Source organism: Pseudophryne corroboree, chromosome 4 (genome assembly GCF_028390025.1).
Source record: "Pseudophryne corroboree isolate aPseCor3 chromosome 4, aPseCor3.hap2, whole genome shotgun sequence".
In the NCBI taxonomy this organism is placed as follows: Eukaryota; Metazoa; Chordata; class Amphibia; order Anura; family Myobatrachidae; genus Pseudophryne; species Pseudophryne corroboree.
This window is the reverse complement of record NC_086447.1, coordinates 589,252,134-589,274,289: the sequence shown is the minus strand read 5'-3', so window position 1 is coordinate 589,274,289 and position 22,156 is coordinate 589,252,134. Positions and strand designations below refer to the sequence as shown.

The window sequence follows — 22,156 nt, the reverse complement described above, 5'->3', positions numbered from 1 at the left end:
TTTCTCCAATATGCTCATCTCTAGTCTCGGAAAAACGAAGATTTGCTCTTATGTACCCAGCACGCCTGCGCATCTTTTATGAAGATAAACATTACGATTTCAACTCACCCGATGATGCACAAGCCTTTCTGAGAGAAGAGCACAGACAGATACCAGAAGATATCTCAGACCCACAGCCTTCTCAAAAATAAGACGTGCAGTTGAACACTTTCATATAATTTGGTGCCCCTTTCCTCTACTATTATAAGCAAGTTTAACTGTGTTAAAAGCCGAAATTATCCTTTCTCTTTTTATTTTACAAGTTATGCCTACTCTAGATTAAGTATCTCCCTTGATGTATGCAAGCCCAGACACTAGAAAGTATACTACGCACACACTTCTCCCCCCCCCCCATCCCCCTCCTTCCAACTACCCCCCCCCCCCCATCCTCCCTAACTCTTTTCCACTCCATTATACTCCTTCAATCCAAGTTTAAGCTCTCCTTACTACCTCTGACTACACACACTAGACTGCTTTAGAGGATCTCTTCACCTACTTACCATGAGTACGAATACTCCCAACCTATCACGCTCTCTGAGCCTTTTTGGTATAACACACAAATACACCTATGTCTTTCACAAAGAGGTACACTCTGACAAAGTCTAAGGGTCCTAGAACACCTGTTATGTTCCGTTATGTTTCATTCTAGTTTCTTACACACTTTTTTCAGTGTTGTTGCCTCATATATAAGTTTTAATATACTGCGGAAGATATATGCCACTAGGCAAATTAAAATTTTGCTCACCATGAGGTACAAACCCATGGGAAATATGATTCATTATGTTGTTGCAATGTCTTGTCTCCCCCTCCCTTCTTGTCTTCTCTCCTCCTGTTTCCCTCCTACACCCAGGTCTACTGCCATTAGAACAATGAAGTATACTGTGCTGCCGATTCTCTTAACTCCACGTCTCCTATGTCGTCTCTAAAAATTGGATCGATCAATGTGGGGGGTTTCAACTCTCCAGCCAAGCGCCGTAAGGTACTGGTTTACTTAAATAGACAACAATTAGACATAGCATTCATCCAAGAATCTCACCTCATAGCTGAAGAAACAGCCAAATTACAGATGCTCAAGTGGAGACTTTTAGCCTCCTCCCCCTTTAATTCTAAATCTAGAGGTGTAGTCATATTAATCTCAAAAAATATTCCATCTGATATATTATTTACTGAGGTTGACCCAGAAGGCCGATATATTATAGTCTCAGTCAAGATATACGCCACCACATACACCTTATGCTCCCTTTACGCTCCTAACTCCAAACCCCAAATGTTCTTACAAGCACTAATACAGAAACTACTTCCCTTTGCCTCTTCAAATTTGATCCTGGGAGGTGACTTTAATTTAATTTCCCACCCCCACTTAGATAAATCCCTACCAGTGGCCCCAACCCACTCCCCATCCAGTCAGGGAGTTCCTTCCTTTCTATCTATGCTCCAGCTAATTGATGTATGGAGAGCTCTCAACCCTATAGAGCGTGAATACACCTGCTTATCCTCTGCTCACAATACCCTTTCCCGTATCGACTATATTACTTTATCTAACTCCTTATTTTCCCAAGTCACGGACTCAGGTATTGAGCCGATAATAGTGTCCGATCATGCGTTGGTATGGCTGAAATTAAAAACCCACAATGAGATTTCCACACATAGAACATGGAGGTTCCCAGCACATTTGATAAATTCCCCAAAATTTACCGCTTCCCTAAATAAAGCATGGGAGGATTATCATGAACATAACAAACACCTAATTGTCTCAGACCCATCCCTTTACTGGATGACTGCGAAAGCTGTTATCAGAGGTGTTGTTCTGTCCTATGAAGCCCAGGCAAAAAAGCGAAACTCAGAATCATATATAATTCTCCAACAATCACTTACGAGCTCCTACTCCGCATATACTCAAAACCCCTCGAGTACCAATAAAGCCGTATACCTGACAGCCAAGCTTAAATTTGACGAACTTTTACAATCAATGGCAGATAAATATCAATTTTCCTCAAACTTTCGATACCATAGATTCGGGAATAAAACTAGCAAATTCTTAACAAATATTTTAAATGGAACCAGACCACCAATGAGAGTACAACCCTTATTACTCCCAGATGGGAAACACACTTCCTCTAATAAACAAATAACACAAATAATGAGTGAATATTTTGCCAGTATATATTCCAATAAGCAAGCCACAACACTCCCCCCCTCCACCACCACCCACACAGACGAGCCTCCACACACGTCTACATCTACCAATGCCTCAACTACAGACTTCCCCCAGTCCTTTTGGCAAGAATTACCATACCCTCAAATCCCACAAAACCTAATCCTCTCCCTAACTTCCCCAATTACTGTCGAAGAAGTCAGACAGAATATTAAGTCCTTGAAACCTGCAAAAGCACCTGGCCCGGATGGATACAGCGGAGAATTTTATAAATTCTTCATTGATCAGATCTCCCCAATTTTAGCAACATTCTATAATTCTATACTACATAAAAACTCACTTCCCTTGTATTTCAATTCAGCAATAATCAAATTAATCCCAAAGCCAGGAAAAGACCCCGCCCTACCAGGCTCATATAGACCCATCTCATTATTAAACTGTGATTATAAACTACTTACCAAAATACTTGCCACTAGACTCAACCCAATCCTTCCTAAAGTGATCCATACAGACCAGACTGGATTTATTAAAGGAAGACAATCAGTCACAAACATTCGTAAGGTACTGGCCACAACCCGAGCTGTCGGGGGGGGAACAGATGGGTCCAATGGAAAAATCATTCTTTCCATAGATGCCGAAAAGGCCTTCGATCTAGTACATTGGTCCCATCTGTTCCTTACCCTAGAACGCTTTGGTTTCCCCCCCACTTTTATAAATTTCCTCAAGACAATATACACACTACCAACTTCTCAAATAGCCTGTAATGGCTTCCTTCCCCCCCCCTTCTCTATTCAGAAGGGCACACGACAGGGTTGCCCTCTCTCACCCCTCTTATTTGCAATAGCAATAGAACCCCTTGCAATCGCACTTCGATCTGAATCTAGATTCACAGGCATATATATATCATCCCTAGAACTAAAACTCTCATTATTTGCTGACGATATGATTCTCTTCATATCTAACCCGATAATATCCCTACCAATAATTCTAGGCATTATTACTTCTTTCAGCCCCATCTCTGGTTATAAAATTAACATCTCAAAATCAGTTATCCTGCCCATCCTCCCTCTGAACTCCACCCTCCGAACCCATCCAGCCTTAACCCAATTTCAGATCCAACCCTCACAAATAACTTACCTAGGAATCCAAATTACTAATAATCCCTTGACGCTTTACTCAGCCAACTTTATCCCTCTACTATCAAAAATACACTCGCAACTTAAATCATGGACAAACTTACCGTTATCTCTATTTGGTAGAACAGCTGTCGTAAAGAGTGTTACATTCCCAAAAATATACTATATACTACAAATGATCCCATGCCTTATTACAACACATGATATGAAAAAATTAGAAAAAGCTTTCTCTTCTTTCCTATGGAATGGCAAAAGATCGAGAATTTCCTTACATAAACTCTATAAACCAAAACCCTCAGGTGGACTCAACTTACCAAACTTCTCTATATATGCCCTTAACACCCATGCTCGTTACATAGCAGACTGGCTAATGGAAACCTCCAACTACACTGACAAAACGCTAGAACAACAGGTTTTTTACCCCTTCTCCCCTGGTGCACTGCTCCAAACTCCAGTCAGGCTCATACCTAAGAAAATATTGAACCATACACTATTCCGGGACACCTACACCAGCTGGATTAAAATAAATAAAACCCTCAAATCATCCCACACTAGAACCCCATATATCCCGCTATGGGGAAACCCCAACTTCACGCCATCCATCTTGGACAACACCTTCCACCAATGGTCAGAGAAAGGACTTAACCTGGCAACAAAATTATTCGACCCGGGAGGGATTATTATACCCTTCTCTTCCCTAAAAGAGACATATCTATTACCTAACTCTCAGTTTTATCTCTACCTCCAAGCCAGACACTTTGCACTCTCTTTATCACCAATCAACACTAACACCATGATAACTCACCCTCTAGACCACTTCTTCAAATCTATCTCCAAGAATCCATCCAAATCCAAGACACTCTATCTCATCCTCACGAACACCAAAAATGATAATCACCTCCACACGTTAACCCGAGCATGGAGCTCAAATATTCCCTCAATCACAACCCATAATATATTTAACACCCAGACCCCTAGAATAATGAGCATTCTACAATCAGTATACCTACAAGAAGTACACTTCAAATCATTACACAGAATATATATTGCTCCAGCCCAAAGAAGATACATGTCGAGTCAAGAGCTGGGCATTTGCCCCAAATGCTCAATGTCCAATGCAAAATACTTCCACTGTTTCTGGGCCTGCACTAAGATCTTGAAATATTGGCGAAAAGTATTAGCTTTTATAGAATCATCCATTCAATTACGATTAACTCTAAACCCCTTAGCCTGTCTATGTCTGAACCTGGAGAGTTGGAACCTTTCCACAACAGATCGTAACCTCACCCCCTTTCTTACTGTCATTTTAACTATGGCAAAGAAACTCATCCTAATACACTGGACCATAAAATCATCACCTTCAATTCAAGAACTGCAACACAAACTACTGCAATTGATTTACTTTGACAAGAGAGCACTCCTTCTTAATCCTGATGCTCAAATTAACAAATTTACCCTGAAGTGGGGTAGATACATCTCCTCTCTAGATGATGAGACAAAAAGGGAAATATGGTGCAACCTATCTACTACCTCAGGTTTATAATTAACTCAATACGCACCTTTGCATGAAGATCAAGCACTATCATACCAAAGCACCCCTCCTCAAAAGATCTAGACCCAGGACACTCCTCCCCCCCCCCCTACCCCCCTCCTCATCCTCTCCCCTTGTCATTGTCTTCGTCTTATAGTTAGTTCAAAATGTAATATCTCTATTTCTTTATCTTTCATTGTGATTATATAGAGGTCTCTAGTCTCAGGATGCATTCAGATGTATTACATCTGAGAAGCAAAGTTAATACTATGTAATCTCTTCTGTAACCTCACTTATTGAAATACCGTATATCATCTCTACCCCCCCTCCCCAAGAATAACCATTTGCAACGCAAGTTTATACTATTCCTCAAGGATGACTCAGTTCAAAAGTCAACATATGTTGAAATGTGATATATAGATCTTATATGTTAAAAATATGAATAAAAATCTTTAAACCAAAAATACAGACTTCAGGATAGCCTCCTGTTTTTTTTTTTTTTTTTATCAACAGGTACCTATTAAAGTGGCCGTATCCTAAGACGGCAGTGCCACCTTTTTTGACAAACGTGTGAGCGCCTTATCCACCCTAGGGGATATCTCCCAGCGTAACTTATCCTCCTGGCGGGAAAGGGTACGCCATCAGTAACTTTTTATAAATTACCAGTTTCTTAACGGGGGAACCCATGCTTTTCACACACTTCATTTATTCATCTGATGGGGGAACAAAACACTGCCTGTTTTTTCTCCCCAAACCTAAAACCCATTTATAGAGGTTAAAGTCAGAAATGTATAACACATTTTTTATTGCCGGGATCAAGTCACGGATTGGATTGTGTATATGTCTCCACCTTGTCGACACTGGAGTCAGACTCCGTGTCGACATCTGTGTCTGCCATCTGAGAGAGCGGGCGTTTTTGAGCCCCTGATGGCCTTTGAGACGCCTGGGCAGGCGCGGGCTGCGAAGCCGGCTGTCCCACAGCTGTTACGTCATCCACCCTTTTATGTAAGGAGTTGACACTGTCGGTTAATACCTTTTACCTCTCTATCCACTCTGGTGTCGGCCCCACAGGGGGCGACATCACATATATCGGCCTCTGTTCCGTCACCATATAAGCCTCCTCATTCAACATGTCGACACAGCCGTACCGACACACCGCAGACACACAGGGAATGCTCTAAACGAGGACAGGACCCACAAAAGCCCTTTGGGGGGACAGAGTGAGAGTATGCCAGCACACACCAGAGCGCTATATACTGCAGGGACTAACTGAGTTATGTCCCCTATAGCTTTATATCTATATATATAATGTATACTGCGCCTAAATTTAGTGCCCCCTCTCTCTTTTTTTAACCCTTGTAGACTGCAGGGGAGAGCCAGGGAGCTTCCCTCCAACGGAGCTGTGAGGGAAAATGGCGCCAGTGTGCTGAGGAGATAGGCTCCGCCCCTTTTTCGCGGCCTATTCTCCCGTTTTTTATGGACTTCTGGCAGGGGTATTTACCTCATATATAGCCCCTGGGGCTATATATTGAGGTATTTTTGCCAGCCAAGGTGTTTTTATTGCTGCCTCAGGGCGCCCCCCCCCCAGCGCCCTGCACCCTCAGTGACCGGAGTATGAAGTGTGTGAGAGGAGCAATGGCGCACAGCTGCAGTGCTGTGCGCTACCTTGGTGAAGACTGAGTCTTCATGCCGCCGATTTTCCGGACCATCTTCTTGCTTCTGGCTCTGTAAGGGGGACGGCGGCGCGGCTCCGGGACCGAACATCAAGGCTGGGCCTGCGGTCGATCCCTCTGGAGCTAATGGTGTCCAGTAGCCTAAGAAGCCCAATCCGGCTGCAAGCAGGCGAGTTCGCTTCTTCTCCCCTTAGTCCCTCGCTGCAGTGAGCCTGTTGCCAGCAGGTCTCACTGAAAAGAACAAATTCTAAGACTATAACTTTCTAAGAGCTCAGGAGAGCCCCTAGTGTGCATCCAACCTCGGCCGGGCACGAAATCTAACTGAGGCTTGGAGGAGGGTCATAGTGGGAGGAGCCAGTGCACACCAGGTAGTCTAAGATCTTTCTAGAGTGCCCAGCCTCCTTCGGAGCCCGCTATTCCCCATGGTCCTTACGGAGTTCCCAGCATCCACTAGGACGTTAGAGAAACAGGGTATGAAACCCATTAAATCCTGCCATATGCCATGGATTAATCGCTTTACTCAAGCTAGTAGGAACATCAGTTCACTTGCTAAATATCTATGGTCTATTGTTAAATATGATTCTGTGCGAATTTGAGTAATATTGATAGCATGTCCTGTACCTCTAGGGTCAGGAAAATTCGGAACTATGTCATGAAAATTTACATCAATAATCTAAAAGGCCCTCTCATTTTCTAAGAAAAGACGCTGTAGCAAATGTTTGAGTTGTCTAACATGTTGCTACAGTATCTCATTGCGGGTAATAGCTTTAGTCATCCACTTAATGTTACAGTAATCATCATTTGACATGTATACCTAACCCATAGTGTATTTGGGAAAACATACGAAATCCCGGCAGATATACTGACAGCGGCATCCTGTCAGCCAGAATCCAGGCAGCGAGTCCCCTCTGCATTTCCCCGGCTGTTGGGATTCCAGCGTCTGATCCTGAACGCCAGGATCCTGACAGACGGCATAGTAACCGCACCCCTGTATTTGGCCAGTGTTGGGTTAAGTTATGTAATAAGACCATAAGGTAGTGTAAAGAACAGATGGCCCTTTATAGATCATCCATTCTCTCTGCTAATGATACAAGTGACCAACGTGTCACATGTAATTTGTTGCAGGCAGGGCACAATTTATCAACTTTCAAAAATATAATTATTGATCAGGTGCCTGTTTCAATAACAGGAGGCAATATATTTAAAAAAAATTGCCGTGTGAAGTCTTGTGGCTGCATATATTAGGCACTTTGTCACCTAGGGGACTGTATGAAACAATGGGGTTCAGATTTACTCAGTTCTTAACAGAAAATTAGCGCAAATTTGGAATTATCCGGATTTCCGGATTGGCTGTCTAAAACACGTGACAGCTGTATAGCCAATAAGATGCTGTTTTGAGATCCGATTTAAAAATCCAGATAAATCTTCTCTCTAACTATCCATCTGGCAGAATAAATACATAGATTAATTGTGATATACTACACATACGAATGGGTTACCAAAATGTACAATGGAACATTATAGAACAACAAGTTGTGATCAGGGCCAATTCTATACCAAGAAAAGCCCAAGGAGAAAATTTTATTTGGCACCCCCATATAAAAAATGAACATATCTCTGTTTAAGCATAATGATACCTGCTGCAAGGCATGACGTGGGTATATTGTATATTGTAACTATGGGGGTAATTCCAAGTTGATCGCAGCAGAATTTTTGTTAGCAGTTGGGCAAAACCATGTGCACTGCAGGGGAGGCAGATATAACATGTGCAGAGAGAGTTAGATTTGGGTGGGTTATTTTGTTTCTGTGCAGGTTTAAATACTGGCTGCTTTATTTTTACACTGCAATTTAGATTGCAGATTGAACACACCACACCCAAATCTAACTCTCTCTGCACGTTATATCTGCCTCCCCTGCAGTGCACATGGTTTTGCCCAACTGCTAACAAAAATCCTGCTGCGATCAACTTGGAATTACCCCCTATGATCCGTGCCTTTTTTTACCCAATTGTGTACCGTTTCCTACATTTTGTATCTTCATTAAAAAAATAGTGTACTACATACAGATGTGTCCTCATATATCTTGCCTCAATACACCATGTAGCGGGAGATGCCTGGCATGAGTAAGCTGACAGGTACCATGCAACTCCAGTAGCATTTGGCATTTTTTTTTGTTGTTGCTGAAAATGCATCTTATTTGCATCGCTATGTGAATAGGATGCTCAAACAGAATCTGCTGATTATAATTATATAAAGCATGCCAATATTGGGGTGATGATGTACTACCTGCTCCACACGGGCTGGTCATTTCTTACAGAAGATTACCTGGGGTGATGATGTGGAAGCTTATTCGACGACATTCAAAAGAACTGCTGAAAAAGATAGCTGGCCTAAAAGTTAGTGGGTGGAAATTTGGGCACCTTTTCTATAAGGGGAGTCACAAAAAGCCTATAATGATGTAAACCTTAATAATGTCCAGGACTATGATAAGTTAAATGCAGAAATTTTGACTAATTTGGGTGTCACACTGTTGGAACGGGCACGATGAGTGCATTCCTGGGAATACAAAGTGGATAAACCGTCTCACTCACAGATGCACAACCTTATCCACATCACCAATAAATGGCTGGAACCAGAAAAGCTAACAGGGCCACAAATCGTTAAAAGGGTCATTATGAACTGATATGTGTGGTCATTGCCGGCAGCACTGCACAAGTGGGTGAGCCATGTGAACAATGAAACAGCAGACCAGTTGATTGACATGGTAGAGAGGTATGTGTTGACTATGGAACTGTAGAGCAAACACCAACATTCTCAAGTCCCGCAAAAGCGATCTGTACCAGGGGAAAAGGGTACTGGCCATGGGATTGAATATAAGACTGTGAGCTTGGAACCTGGAGATCTGCTGTTTATACCAGTAGGGTTCTCACCATGTACAAGAATTGATAGCAGTATGATCAAATGCTTCCGATGTGGTGAATTAGGCTATATTGCTAATAACTGTCCAATAACCTCTGAACCCATGCAATGTGATTATGCTTATGAGAATCGCAGAATGCCATTCTACGCTCATCTAGCCTGCTCAGCAGAATGACAGACTGAGCCAAAGAAACAATCATGTACAATCACTATAGAAGGCAAACGGGAAAAAGATCTGTTAGACTCTGGTAGTCTGGTGTCAGGTGAGGCTGGAATGTAGTATCCAATGAATGGGCCTGAACAGTGGTGTCAGATGCCATTGACGTAAGAAGACATGGAGGCCAGATATAGTTCCTTCTCATGGACTCACAGGGTAGAAGGATAAACACACTATGACAAGTGGATAAGAAATAGGCGGTCTAGGAAACTGTTGCGGTGAAATAGGGAACAACTGTAGCACGGAGATAATAACTGCAAAGACCGGTACTTGATTACTGAGGCTTGGAGATAACAGCTGTGAAGACTGTGGTGGAAATTCAAATGTTTGAAAAGTCGGTTGGGGGCTGTTTTTTTCCTGTCTATTAGATAGGAAAAAACAAACACCCAACTGACTTTTCAAACATTTGAAATTCCCCCTGAGAGTTTGTAAACTGTGGCTTGAAGATAATATCTGTGAAGACGGTACACTGGATGACTATCACTTCAAGACTGGAAGACTGTGACTTGAAGATGGCAACTGTAAAGACTGGATACTGGAAGACTGTGACTTGGAGACTGTAACTGTAAAGACAGGTTACTTGATAACTGGGACTTGTAGACAACAACTGTGAAGAGTGGGTACTTGATGACTGTAACTTGAAGAAAATAACTATGAAGACTGGGTACTTGAAGCCTGTAACTTAGAGACAATCACTGTGAAGACTGGGTACTTGATGACTGGGACTTGGAGACAATAACTGTGAAGACTGGAGATTGGATTGCTGTAAGTCAAATACAAGAATTAAGAAAACGTGACTGAAGAACTCAGACTTTGGAAACTGGATTCTTGTAAAAAAGGTGACTTTGAAAACTAGATTCTTGGAAAACGTGACTGAAGAACGCAGGCTTTGGAATCTGGATTCTTGGAAAATGTGACTAAAGAACTTAGACTTTGGGAACTGGATTCTTGGCAACTGAGCAGAGATCCCAAGGAACAACCATTAACTTCGGATTACCTGCAGATTCCACCTGGTGAGCTGCCAGCTGCAGGAGGCAGTGCTGGTTCCGGGCTCTGGGTCAGAGAGCAGAGAGAAGCAGAGTAACATGCAGATGAGCAAGGAAGAAGACTTCCAGGGACTCAAATCACCAAGCAACAGGGATGCCCACAGGAGCACAAAGCAGAAGCAACTTCTTAAAAGAGCAACATAAAGCACTGTCAGTGTTTGATTCAAATCCAACCCCGTTTTAAAAGGGTAAGCATACTGGAATTCACTGAAAAGCCACAGGAAGCATTGCTATTGGCTAAACTGCGTGCATTCATCACCAACATGGCGTCTCCCATAACTGCAGACATACAAGAGAAAGCTCCTTTTCCCTGCTGAGTCCCTGAACACTGAGCTCCAATACTCACACCTGCCGTCTCCATCAGCCTCACCACAGCCCCTCACACAGAGTAACAACCGAGCACCCTCCGTCGCAGCACTGCCATGACCCGGTCAGGGAGACCCCGGAACCCGGCGACAACGGTAAGACCCTGGAACCTGACATCTGGTGACCAAGTGGGTGAAACCTTCAAAGCGGCAGGGTAAAATTCTTGTGGTAACCAGGAGGATACTTGGTATTTTGTTGCCATGGAAGTGAAACATGTTATGAGCCCACTGTAGCCACTGTTGGTTTAGTTCATGATTTATTGTATGATACAATATTATTGACATATTTTTCCCACTTGTGGTAGCTTTAGCTACCGGTTATAGCTGAAGGAGTGAAGTCCTGAAAGGGCTACAGCTCAAGGTAATAAAGCTGTGCCTAAAGTTGGTAATAAAGAACTGACAAATACAGATGGTGAACATGTGACCTGTGAGGCAAAGGTACAACATGTACAGAAGTCTAGAGATATTAGTGGCTTCAAAGGATGAGACCCTGTCACCCTTTCGATTAAAGTGATATGAATGTGACCCAATCAAATTGCTTTGCAGTGGAAAGGGGAACCTTTCAGAAAGAATGTTAGCAGTCTTGTAAAGAGTAAAACTCCTGTAACTGAAACAATGCTTTCATACAAACAGGATGATAGTGGCTCTTTGGAAGAAGATGAGTTAACAGTACAGTATGCCAGTAGCCAATACCGTGCTTCAAGACTGAAGGTTAAAAATATTTCAAGCAGCAAGTTCAAGTGGTACCCTAAAGTTTTGTAAAACTTGGAAGAAGCGGAAACCACAGAAATTGGAATGTGAGACCACCAAATAATGGACAAGTCTGGATGATGAGTGGGAATGTGGTGAAAGGTCCTTATAAGAAGAATGAAGAGGGACTTCGCCATAAGAATGCCTAGTCCAGGTATTCCCAACCACGGTCCTCAAGGCACACCAACAGTGCAGGTTTTAGTGATATCCAGGCTGCAGATGGTTAAATCAAAATAACTGAGGTACTAATTAAGTCACCTGTGCTGAAGCCTGGATATCACTAAAACCTGCACTGTTAGTGTGCCTTGAGGACCGTGGTTGGGAATGCCTGGCCTAGTCCCATGATGCTCACCTCAGGGGTTTTGAGCTGGGGCAAGAGATATGTGGCAGTCTGAAGGTAAATTGCATTACTGACACGTGTTGAGAGTGTGGGTGGAGGGATCCCCCGACACAGAGGAGAAAAATAGGTTTTGCAACCTAATTTCTGCAGAGAGGAGACAATTCAGGTAGGATTGTGGAGTCAAGTGAGGCTGCTGCCTGAGTATCCAGCCCAAGTGGGTTTGTGTGTGCTACCCTGGTGAGATAGAGCCCAGGTGGAAGTAGTACAGTCACAGTGGAACAGGCCAGGTGGCCAGGGTCAGACCTGGAGGATACAGGTAGATCCCTAATTCTCTGACTGTGATCAGGACCGGTGCTACCTGCTCAGCACAATATGCAAAGCAGGGAGGAGCTGCTGGTGTAATGTGTGTAAAGTATACTACTATTTGAATTGGAGGTACTATTGTGTGGCAACCTTCCTTATTTGTGGTGCGTGCTATCCCTTTGTGCGTTATGGGAGGGAGGGCATAAAATTATAGTTTGCACAGGGGGCACCAAAACACCCTAGCACCGGCCATGCTTGTGATACTGTGGAAGCTAAGACCAGGCTGAAGCAGAACTAAGAATGTGACTATATCCTGTGAGAGAAAGGGCTGAGGATTTTCAATTAAGGAACTATGGCCCTCATTCCGAGTTGTTCGCTAGCTAGCTGCTTTTAACAGCATTGCACATGCTAGGCCGCCGCCCTCTGGGAGTGTATCTTAGCATGGCTGAATTGCGAACGAAAGATTAGCCGAATTGCTAATAAATAATTCTTAGCAGTTTCTGAGTAGCTCTAGACCTACTCACGAATTGCGATCAGCTCAGTCCGTTTAGTTCCTGGTTTGACGTCACAAACACGCCCTGCGTTCGGCCAGCCACTTCCCAGTTTCTCCAGACACTCCCGCGTTTTTCCCTGACACGCCTGCGTTTTTTAGCAAACGCCGGGAAAACGCTGAGTTGCCGCCCAGAAACGCCCCTTTCCTGTCAATCATTTACCGAACAGCAGTGCGACTGAAAAGCGCCGCAGAAGCCACAGCAAAACAGCTAAGTTTTGTGTTAAATAACTAAGCGCATGCGCCCTGCGTGCCTTGCGCATGCGCAATATGCAACTAATTGCAGCATAGCTAAAATCGGCAATGAGCGAACAACTCGGAATGACCCCCAATATGTTTACATATTAGCTGCCCAAGGTTAGTCAGGGACAAAGAAGTGAGAGAGTTTCCCTGAATGGGAGCTAGGTGTTTGTTATTTTTTATTCACTTGCGTTATTCCATTTATGCTGAGAGTAAAGCACATACCATTCATTTACCTAAAAAGCTTTGCTGGAACCTGTTTGAGCACATAGACACTGGACACATTCACCCCTCTACCAAGCTAATTACCCCATGTCATCAATACACATGTAGATAGTGATAGAGACAGCACAAATCATTGGATGTTATACCCAGTCAAGGTATTTTAGGTGTTCAAGTCTGTGCAGCAGCAGGCATGATTACAGACACAATCGCACAAAATTTCCCTAGCGCTTGAAAACAGACACCGATGGTGAATTAGTTGCCCAGGTGATAGGTGATAGGTCAGGAGGTGGCTAGTGTTAAGGGTCCTGGTTCTGCTGTTTAAACACTGCTGTTTGTGTGACTTTTTGCAACCTGTGTTATAACTTGTGACTTGCCTGTAACCTGGTGACATTGTGCTACGCTCTGCCTGTGAAATGGGAACTTCCAAGCACATAGCAGACAGGAAACAGCACACCAGTCCAGGGATTTTGTGCAATCTAGCCGTAACTAGCTTTACTGTGCAGTGTAGAAAACATAAAACATAAAAATAAAGGCTCCTAACTAAATAGAATGGTTCTCTCTCTCAGAGTGTTAGGACCTAACAACCTTTTACCAAAACATAAGCCTAAGCACAAAACTCACAGTCAGTAATCACGGTGTCTCTCAACAGAGCTAATGCATGTTCCCCCCGGTAGTCAGACACTAAGTAAAACCCGGACACAACTTTATTAGCTTCTACAGGTACAAGCACTAATTAGCCTGAAGACCTGATATGGGCCTAATGGATGGAGTCAACCCTCACTCTGTATCCATAACCCCAGGAAACCTTAACTAACGTTTACTAAACTGCAAAAGTGTTATCAAATCTGTTTTGTAATTACATTTTCCTGGGGTTGTAAAACATTTAGGTCAGAATCCTAGAAAAATCCACCCCTTTCGGGGCCAAGGCAATATATCTTATATATAACATCCACTGGTCTGTTTGTTTGTTTGTTTGTTTGTCTGTCCGGTTATGCATTCGGACACCCCTGAACTGACTGGGATGAAACCAATGCGAGGGGGTCCAGCTGGATCCTGCCCAGGTTTTAGGGTGGTTAGGTTCTCAGCCGTACTTCATGACGGAATGCACCAGGCAAAACTTTGACCCAAGGAGCCAGCCCTGGACCTTCCACTGGATGGATTTGGAAGAAAACATCACAGAATGTTAACATTGGATTCCAGAAGACATACTAGGAGGTTGGGGCCCTGGTTGGTGTATGTTGGGCAGAACTTTGACACAGGGAGCCTGTTCTGGGCTGTCCATTGGGTGGATTTGGATGAACATTTTAATTAACTGTAATAACTGACAGAAATAATCATAATTGAATGACCTGAAATAACTAACTGAAATAACCATAAATCAATTAACTAAAACAACTGACAGAGATGGAGTTGGGAAGACAAAAGATGTTTTGTACCCAAAAGCCATGGCATAGCAACATTGATAACAGAAAGAAAACTTTACAACCATATTACAATGGAAAAGTGGTTATAAAACTGAGCAGAAAGAAAAGCTGGGGATCAGGACTGCTTGGAACCCTCCCGCCTCAAAAAAAAACCAACAAAAAAAAAAAAACACTGGGCAGTGGCAGCCACCTCATGGGTGTGTTGGAAAATCCACTAAGCTACTAATTAATTTTAATATGTTGACAGTTACATTCAACTCATTGATAACTTAATAAATTGGTTACAAAAAAACACGAGACATTCTGTGCGATACTACTTCAATGCTTTAACTCTTCACTTAACTTTCTGTCTTAAATCAGGTAACTTATATGTCTTAAGATATAGCGTAGATATCATGCTAGTATCCAATAACTATAAAGCATCAGTAAATCTAGGCCTTTTCAGGACATCATATTGGTTGGATGTAAACATTTCAGTTGCTTAAGGGATACAGAGATCCTCCTTTTAACTTTCATATGCCATCCCTGGGGCCTCTTTTGTGTTATAAAATACAGTCTTCATTATTGACTAGGGAGTTGCAGAAACCAAACAACCTGGAGACTCAAGACTCTCAAAATAATGACTGAATCAAAGTCTTGCTGATGTGCAGAATGTGACCCATATGCCACAGATGGAAGTAATAAGCAAAGTCATATAGGTAATGAAGCTGCAGAGAAACAGTGAAGTATCCGAAAACTGTTTATAGTGTGTATAGTTCCAGTCTATGAACTAAAAGGATATTACAATTCTCAAAAATGATACAGGATTTAATAAAGATGCATTATCACAGATGCTTGGTATACAATCCACAACATAATACGTAAGAGATGATAATGTATGCACAATCTCCTGCAAATGAGATATTTACAAACAGTGATTATAGATATTGCTGTTTGTAATTATTGAGTTTATTAGGAAAACATGCCCCCCCCCCCCCCCATTCTGTAACTGACATGGATATTAGAAGCACCCCCATTTCTGTGATTTTTATAAAAGCATTCAACCTTATAAAGGATTCTTATTAGAGATGAGCGGGTTCGGTTTCTCTGAATCCGAACCCGCCAGAACTTCATGTTTTTTTTCACGGGTCCGAGCGACTCGGATCTTCCCGCCTTGCTCGGTTAACCCGAGCGCGCCCGAACGTCATCATGACGCTGTCGGATTCTCGCGAGGCTCGGATTCTATCGCGAGACTCGGATTCTATATAAGGAGCCGCGCGTCGCCGCCATTTTCACACGTGCATTGAGATTGATAGGGAGAGGACGTGGCTGGCGTCCTCTCCATTTAGATTATAAGAGACTGAGAGAGATTTACTGGAGCTGACTAGGAGGAGTACTGTTACTGTAGAAGTGTAGAGACTGAGTGGAGAGAGTTTACTAGTGAGGACAGTGCAGTTTACTTTATAATCTGTTCTCTGCCTGAAAAAAGCGATACACAGCACACAGTGACTCAGTCACATACCATATCTGTGTGCACTGCTCAGGCTCAGGCCAGTGTGCTGCATCATCTATTATCTATATATAATATTATATATATCTGTCTGACTGCTCAGAGACTGGGGGAGACTGGGGAGCACTACTGCAGTGCCAGTTATAGGTTATAGCAGGAGCCAGGAGTACATAATATATTATATAGTGAGTGACCACCAGACACACAGTGCAGTTTATTTAATATATCCGTTCTCTGCCTGAAAAAAGCGATACACACAGTGACTCAGTCAGTCACATACCATATCTGTGTGCACTGCTCAGGCTCAGGCCAGTGTGCTGCATCATCTATATATATTATATATCTGTCTGACTGCTCAGCTCACACAGCTTATAATTGTGGGGGAGACTGGGGAGCACTACTGCAGTGCCAGTTATAGGTTATAGCAGGAGCCAGGAGTACATAATATTATATTAAAATTAAACAGTGCACACTTTTGCTGCAGGAGTGCCACTGCCAGTGTGACTAGTGACCAGTGACCTGACCACCAGTATATATAATATTAGTAGTATACTATCTCTTTATCAACCAGTCTATATTAGCAGCAGACACAGTACAGTGCGGTAGTTCACGGCTGTGGCTACCTCTGTGTCGGCACTCGGCAGCCCGTCCATAATTGTATATACCACCTAACCGTGGTTTTTTTTTCTTTCTTTATAGTCATACTAGTTACGAGTATACTATCTCTTTATCAACCAGTCTATATTAGCAGCAGACACAGTACAGTGCGGTAGTTCACGGCTGTGGCTACCTCTGTGTCGGCACTCGGCAGCCCGTCCATAATTGTATATACCACCTAACCGTGGTTTTTTTTTCTTTCTTTATACATACATACTAGTTACGAGTATACTATCTCTTTATCAACCAGTCTATATTAGCAGCAGACACAGTACAGTGCGGTAGTTCACGGCTGTGGCTACCTCTGTGTCGGCACTCGGCAGCCCGTCCATAATTGTATATACCACCTAACCGTGGTTTTTTTTTCTTTCTTTATACATACATACTAGTTACGAGTATACTATCTCTTTATCAACCAGTCTATATTAGCAGCAGACACAGTACAGTGCGGTAGTTCACGGCTGTGGCTACCTCTGTGTCGGCACTCGGCAGCCCGTCCATAATTGTATATACCACCTAACCATGGTTTTTTTTTCTTTCTTTATACATACATACTAGTTACGAGTATACTATCTCTTTATCAACCAGTCTATATATTAGCAGCAGACACAGTACAGTGCGGTAGTTCACGGCTGTGGCTACCTCTGTGTCGGCACTCGGCAGCCCGTCCATAATTGTATATACCACCTAACCGTGGTTTTTTTTTCTTTCTTTATACATACATACTAGTTACGAGTATACTATCTCTTTATCAACCAGTCTATATATTAGCAGCAGACACAGTACAGTGCGGTAGTTCACGGCTGTGGCTACCTCTGTGTCGGCACTCGGCAGCCCGTCCATAATTGTATATACCACCTAACCGTGGTTTTTTTTTCTTTCTTTATACATACATACTAGTTACGAGTATACTATCTCTTTATCAACCAGTCTATATATTAGCAGCAGACACAGTACAGTGCGGTAGTTCACGGCTGTGGCTACCTCTGTGTCGGCACTCGGCAGCCCGTCCATAATTGTATACTAGTATCCAATCCATCCATCTCCATTGTTTACCTGAGGTGCCTTTTAGTTGTGCCTATTAAAATATGGAGAACAAAAATGTTGAGGTTCCAAAATTAGGGAAAGATCAAGATCCACTTCCACCTCGTGCTGAAGCTGCTGCCACTAGTCATGGCCGAGACGATGAAATGCCAGCAACGTCGTCTGCCAAGGCCGATGCCCAATGTCATAGTACAGAGCATGTCAAATCCAAAACACCAAATATCAGTAAAAAAAGGACTCCAAAACCTAAAATAAAATTGTCGGAGGAGAAGCGTAAACTTGCCAATATGCCATTTACCACACGGAGTGGCAAGGAACGGCTGAGGCCCTGGCCTATGTTCATGGCTAGTGGTTCAGCTTCACATGAGGATGGAAGCACTCAGCCTCTCGCTAGAAAAATGAAAAGACTCAAGCTGGCAAAAGCAGCACAGCAAAGAACTGTGCATTCTTCGAAATCCCAAATCCACAAGGAGAGTCCAATTGTGTCGGTTGCGATGCCTGACCTTCCCAACACTGGACGTGAAGAGCATGCGCCTTCCACCATTTGCACGCCCCCTGCAAGTGCTGGAAGGAGCACCCGCAGTCCAGTTCCTGATAGTCAGATTGAAGATGTCAGTGTTGAAGTACACCAGGATGAGGAGGATATGGGTGTTGCTGGCGCTGGGGAGGAAATTGACCAGGAGGATTCTGATGGTGAGGTGGTTTGTTTAAGTCAGGCACCCGGGGAGACACCTGTTGTCCGTGGGAGGAATATGGCCGTTGACATGCCAGGTGAAAATACCAAAAAAATCAGCTCTTCGGTGTGGAGGTATTTCACCAGAAATGCGGACAACAGGTGTCAAGCCGTGTGTTCCCTTTGTCAAGCTGTAATAAGTAGGGGTAAGGACGTTAACCACCTCGGAACATCCTCCCTTATACGTCACCTGCAGCGCATTCATAATAAGTCAGTGACAAGTTCAAAAACTTTGGGTGACAGCGGAAGCAGTCCACTGACCAGTAAATCCCTTCCTCTTGTAACCAAGCTCACGCAAACCACCCCACCAACTCCCTCAGTGTCAATTTCCTCCTTCCCCAGGAATGCCAATAGTCCTGCAGGCCATGTCACTGGCAATTCTGACGAGTCCTCTCCTGCCTGGGATTCCTCAGATGCATCCTTGCGTGTAATGCCTACTGCTGCTGGCGCTGCTGTTGTTGCCGCTGGGAGTCGATGGTCATCCCAGAGGGGAAGTCGTAAGCCCACTTGTACTACTTCCAGTAAGCAATTGACTGTTCAACAGTCCTTTGCGAGGAAGATGAAATATCACAGCAGTCATCCTACTGCAAAGCGGATAACTGAGGCCTTGACAACTATGTTGGTGTTAGACGTGCGTCCGGTATCCGCCGTTAGTTCACAGGGAACTAGACAATTTATTGAGGCAGTGTGCCCCCGTTACCAAATACCATCTAGGTTCCACTTCTCTAGGCAGGCGATACCGAGAATGTACACGGACGTCAGAAAAAGACTCACCAGTGTCCTAAAAAATGCAGTTGTACCCAATGTCCACTTAACCACGGACATGTGGACAAGTGGAGCAGGGCAGGGTCAGGACTATATGACTGTGACAGCCCACTGGGTAGATGTATGGACTCCCGCCGCAAGAACAGCAGCGGCGGCACCAGTAGCAGCATCTCGCAAACGCCAACTCTTTCCTAGGCAGGCTACGCTTTGTATCACCGCTTTCCAGAATACGCACACAGCTGAAAACCTCTTACGGCAACTGAGGAAGATCATCGCGGAATGGCTTACCCCAATTGGACTCTCCTGTGGATTTGTGGCATCGGACAACGCCAGCAATATTGTGTGTGCATTAAATATGGGCAAATTCCAGCACGTCCCATGTTTTGCACATACCTTGAATTTGGTGGTGCAGAATTTTTTAAAAAACGACAGGGGCGTGCAAGAGATGCTGTCGGTGGCCAGAAAAATTGCGGGACACTTTCGGCGTACAGGCACCACGTACAGAAGACTGGAGCACCACCAAAAACTACTGAACCTGCCCTGCCATCATCTGAAGCAAGAAGTGGTAACGAGGTGGAATTCAACCCTCTATATGCTTCAGAGGTTGGAGGAGCAGCAAAAGGCCATTCAAGCCTATACAATTGAGCACGATATAGGAGGTGGAATGCACCTGTCTCAAGTGCAGTGGAGAATGATTTCAACGTTGTGCAAGGTTCTGATGCCCTTTGAACTTGCCACACGTGAAGTCAGTTCAGACACTGCCAGCCTGAGTCAGGTCATTCCCCTCATCAGGCTTTTGCAGAAGAAGCTGGAGGCATTGAAGAAGGAGCTAAAAGGGAGCGATTCCGCTAGGCATGTGGGACTTGTGGATGCAGCCCTTAATTCGCTTAACAAGGATTCACGGGTGGTCAATCTGTTGAAATCAGAGCACTACATTTTGGCCACCGTGCTCGATCCTAGATTTAAAGCCTACCTTGGATCTCTCTTTCCGGCAGACACAAGTCTGCTGGGGTTGAAAGACCTGCTGGTGACAAAATTGTCAAGTCAAGCGGAACGCGACCTGTCAACATCTCCTCCTTCACATTCTCCTGCAACTGGGGGTGCGAGGAAAAGGCTCAGAATTCCGAGCCCACCCGCTGGCGGTGATGCAGGGCAGTCTGGAGCGACTGCTGATGCTGACATCTGGTCCGGACTGAAGGACCTGACAACGATTACGGACATGTCGTCTACTGTCACTGCATATGATTCTCTCAACATTGATAGAATGGTGGAGGATTATATGAGTGACCGCATCCAAGTAGGCACGTCACACAGTCCGTACTTATACTGGCAGGAAAAAGAGGCAATTTGGAGGCCCTTGCACAAACTGGCTTTATTCTACCTAAGTTGCCCTCCCACAAGTGTGTACTCCGAAAGAGTGTTTAGTGCCGCCGCTCACCTTGTCAGCAATCGGCGTACGAGGTTACATCCAGAAAATGTGGAGAAGATGATGTTCATTAAAATGAATTATAATCAATTCCTCCGCGGAGACATTGACCAGCAGCAATTGCCTCCACAAAGTACACAGGGAGCTGAGATGGTGGATTCCAGTGGGGACGAATTGATAATCTGTGAGGAGGGGGATGTACACGGTGATATATCGGAGGGTGAAGATGAGGTGGACATCTTGCCTCTGTAGAGCCAGTTTGTGCAAGGAGAGATTAATTGCTTCTTTTTTGGGGGGGGGTCCAAACCAACCCGTCATATCAGTCACAGTCGTGTGGCAGACCCTGTCACTGAAATGATGGGTTGGTTAAAGTGTGCATGTCCTGTTTTGTTTATACAACATAAGGGTGGGTGGGAGGGCCCAAGGACAATTCCATCTTGCACCTCTTTTTTCTTTTCTTTTTCTTTGCATCATGTGCTGATTGGGGAGGGTTTTTTGGAAGGGACATCCTGCGTGACACTGCAGTGCCACTCCTAGATGGGCCCGGTGTTTGTGTCGGCCACTAGGGTCGCTAATCTTACTCACACAGTCAGCTACCTCATTGCGCCTCTTTTTTTCTTTGCGTCATGTGCTGTTTGGGGAGGGTTTTTTGGAAGGGACATCCTGCGTGACACTGCAGTGCCACTCCTAGATGGGCCCGGTGTTTGTGTCGGCCACTAGGGTCGCTAATCTTACTCACACAGCTACCTCATTGCGCCTCTTTTTTTCTTTGCGTCATGTGCTGTTTGGGGAGGGTTTTTTGGAAGGGACATCCTGCGTGACACTGCAGTGCCACTCCTAGATGGGCCCGGTGTTTGTGTCGGCCACTAGGGTCGCTAATCTTACTCACACAGCTACCTCATTGCGCCTCTTTTTTTCTTCTTTGCGTCATGTGCTGTTTGGGGAGTGTTTTTTGGAAGGGCCATCCTGCGTGACACTGCAGTGCCACTCCTAGATGGGCCAGGTGTTTGTGTCGGCCACTAGGGTCGCTTAGCTTACTCACACAGCTACCTCATTGCACCTCTTTTTTTCTTCTTTGCGTCATGTGCTGTTTGGGGAGTGTTTTTTGGAAGGGCCATCCTGCGTGACAC

General features: G+C 44.2%; 1 protein-coding gene across 4 annotated transcripts in view; it reads right to left on the bottom strand.

The window, feature by feature from the left end:
* Window positions 1-22,156, bottom strand: part of PACRG (parkin coregulated) — a 1,062,802-nt gene that overhangs the window by 713,062 nt on the left and 327,584 nt on the right. The window lies entirely within an intron of this gene.